We start from the raw sequence: 3,758 nt of genomic DNA on the forward strand, positions 1-3,758 counted from the left end.
ATACTCCTTTGACGTTTTTGTTGGTGTTACTATTATCATTACTATTTTGTTGTTGCCAATGTTACTGATGTAATAATTACTCATTTCCCCCAAACATTGTACTCGTGAAAGTGTACGCGAACTTTGGTTCCGACAGATCTGGTGTTGCTTTGGGTCCCCACTAAGCGTGGTTCTAGCTTGTGGAAAGGTTGGAGACGGTTCGCCACATCATCGGCAAGCATTAGACATGGATACGCTTGCTGGATGATGTCTTCGTTATCGTCTGTAGCAAATCATGCTTGCATTAAACGCTGCCGCGGCTACATGTCATCCACGATAAAATTCAAAAACTTTTCCTGGACTCTGATCCAACAGGGTGATGATGGCCTAAGTTTTTTTTTCTGTTTATAGAAAGGCCACCAGTAAAGATGGTTGTGCCCATTATTACGTACCCAATAATAAAACTGACTTGGGAATCGTGTTTGGTTTGAGCCATAAGTTCGTAGTCCAGAATATCTAAAGGATGAGGTCGAATAAGTCATTAAATCCTTCATGAAACACGAATATCCCAGGCTGTTGGTATTTTAATACTTGCGGCAGGTGCGGAAAGCTTAATATGGGGAAACGGCACCAGAATCGGTGACCATCGCGCTCACGTTAGGGCATTTCAATAATTGGTGATTTTTGGAAAATCCTTTAAATTCACAGGGACTCTTAAGAAGTAGTCTCCATATTGTTTTCTTGACTAGTAATACCATTTTTTAAAATCAATATCTACCTATTACACTATCAACACAAAGATGCACAAAAATATGATTGAATAATTAGTTTAATCTGGGGTGAAATTACCCGTTTTCTATATTTTCTTCGTCTTATTAGCAGTAACCACTTAACGATGCATTCATATTATGTTGTTTTATTTAATCGTGTATAGTATAATCTTAGCTTTTAAGATTATTTTTCTACAATTAAGTATGATATACACATGTGAAAGTATATCATAAATTAGAAACATATCTTTTATTGGCAATATCTACAACATGCAACAACTTCCCACATATATCATATACTCTTATCCACATTTCCTTTCACTCTCTTCCGCAATTGCCGTGTATTTGATATAGAGACAAGGGTATTGATGTCCCGGGACCGCTTCATGTTTCCAATCAGTCTTTCACAATGCTAATTATGGCCGGGAATTAGTACACTCTTAGCCTCCCATACAGAGTGGTTACCTTGGCCATAGAGATGGCATAGCTTATCTATATCTTCCCGTACATAACGGAACAAAGGAAAACTAAATATTATTTATGGGACCTTCACAAACTTTTCTATGCTGAGGTTGCATAATTCCTCATTGGAAAAATTGTACCGATCGATCCTACACCTTGGCAGGTTTGTATATCCAGCCTTTTTCCAATCACATTTTCAGCATACCAAATACCTCATGCATGCAGTCAGCATCGTGAGAGAGTGGCATGAAAATGTCATCTGCGTTATGCAGATGTCTATAAATGCATGCGAAGTAAGATTTGTCAAACCATAATCTGATCCCAACTTCTGCATACATTTGAGATGTCCCAAATGCTGTCTGAAATATTGTCGGCCCGGTACTAATGACAGCTTTTCGCCAGCAAAGGAAATGGATCTTGGAGAACTCGAAGATACCGTTGACAACAGTAGGATTCTTTTGCAATGTCCTCAAGCATCTATCATTCATCATCGCGTTAGCACCATGCACAGTGGTAGTTTTTTAATTTTCAGATTTTTAAGTCTGTGTCAGAACAATCAGGGCTCAGTGGGCACTCTGTCAAGATGTGTTTCATGGTTTGTGGTGCACCACAGTCGCAGTTGGGGTAGTCTGATAGTCCCCATGCTGCAAGGGATGCACGTGTTAGCTCTATTTTACACCTTGCCCGGTTGAGAGTGCACCACTCTTTCTGGGTTAGGTTGGTGCCGTTTTGAAAGGTCTCTCCGGGGAGTGGCACTACGGGGTGTTGGTGTGGCTCTACTGCCGAGTTCCACTTACTCATGCGTTCCCTTGAGATATTCTGGTCTTCTAACTGTTGAACAGTGGCGAAGCTCTTTCTTGATTTTAGACGACAGGGAGCTTCTTGGTGGTTGTAGAGGGAATGTCTCGGGTCTGTTATTTGCTTTGATTTTTCTCTGCTCGACCGAATATCCCTCCTGATCAAAGGTGGTGCGATACTGGCCAAACGGCAGAGTGATGGTAAAGGGGTTGCATTGAGTGTGCCTTTGATGATTCTACAGGCTTCATTTAACACAGGATCTAATCTATGTGTGTGACAAGAGCGAGCCCACACAGGAGCACAGCGCTCTGCAGCTGTTTAAGGGTGTCTGGGTCTGTCCCCCATTTCGTGGTTAGTTTTCTGAGTAAATTGTTTCGTGCTGAGATTTTTCATTTTAGTTTGTCCACATGGGCCTTAAAGCTGAGTCCAGTTACACCTGAATATACTGGGTTGGGCACACTTTCTAGATGGGTGTTGCCCCATGTGATATTTAGTTTTCTATTAGCCTTGTGGTTGTCAAGATGGAAAGTTGATACCTGGGTCTTTGTTGGGTTTGCATTTAGGGTCCACCTGGTATAGTACTCAGAGTAATTATTTAGGGCATTGGTCAGTGTGTTCTCAATGGTATTGAAGTCTTTAGCCTGCATTGCCAAACAAAGATCGGCAGTATAGATTAATATGTTGACATCCGGGGATTGAGGCTGGTCATTGGTATATTGAAAAGGAGTGGGGCCAGGACCGAACAATGTGGAAGCCCATTTCGCTGGGGCCTCCAGCGGCTTTTCCTCCCATCCATTTCAACAAAAAAACTGCGGTTGCTAAGTAGGGACTGGACGAGTTTTCTTATTGTTTTGTTTTTTAACATTTGTGTCACTTTCAGAATGAGGGCTCGGTAGTTTACTGTATCATACACTGCAGTTAGGTCTACAAATACAGCTCCTGTTATGAGTTATGCTCATACCCATCTTCAATGTACTGGGTTAGGTTCAATACCTGGCTGCAACAAGAACGGCCGGGTCTGAACCCTGCTTGGTCATGTGTCAGAAGTACTTCAGCCTGTGGGGATATTCTAGCTAGGACAAGTCGTTCTAGGAGTTTGTACAGATGGCATAGCAGTGTTACGGGTCTGTAGCTTTTAGCTGAGTTTGGGTTCAGTAGAGCAACTACTTTGGCCTTTTTCCATATGCATGGAATTCTAGCATTTGCTACACATGTGTTGAAAAGTGAAAGCAGCCAGTGTTTTGTTTTTTGACCAAAGTGTTTTATTTGCTCACTGGTTATATCGTCTAGGCCTGCTGCTTTTCCATTCTTCATATGCTTCAAGGCAGCTTCGAGCTCATCTCTTGTGAAAGGAACAAAATCCTGTTTGCTGGTTTGTAGGATTTTACTGGTTTCTGTCCTGGTCTTTTTGGCAGACAGTCTATGTTCCCCACATGATTTCCCATTTTGCAAGAGCTGGTGAGCTACTTGATCAGGTGAGACAGCAGCAACTCTGATGTTCTGTTTGCTAGCTGAGTTGAGCATCTTGATTGTTTTCCAGGCATTCTTGCTGTTATGCTTCAAATTTGTATTTTCAATGATATTCTGCCATTTTTGTCGTCTGCTGGTTTCAAGGTGTTGTAAAACCTCTCCCAAAGATGTAGTGTGTTCCCCAAATGAGTCGAGGTCGAGAGAGTCGAGGTACTGTTTGTATAAATGTTTTGACTCTGGTGTTAGACCAGGAATGTGTTCCCTTCTGCATCCTCTGAG

This window comes from Penaeus japonicus, unplaced genomic scaffold (assembly GCF_977035675.1).
Source record: "Penaeus japonicus unplaced genomic scaffold, GWHDUDI00000001_assembly GWHDUDI00000009, whole genome shotgun sequence".
Lineage (NCBI taxonomy): Eukaryota > Metazoa > Arthropoda > Malacostraca > Decapoda > Penaeidae > Penaeus > Penaeus japonicus.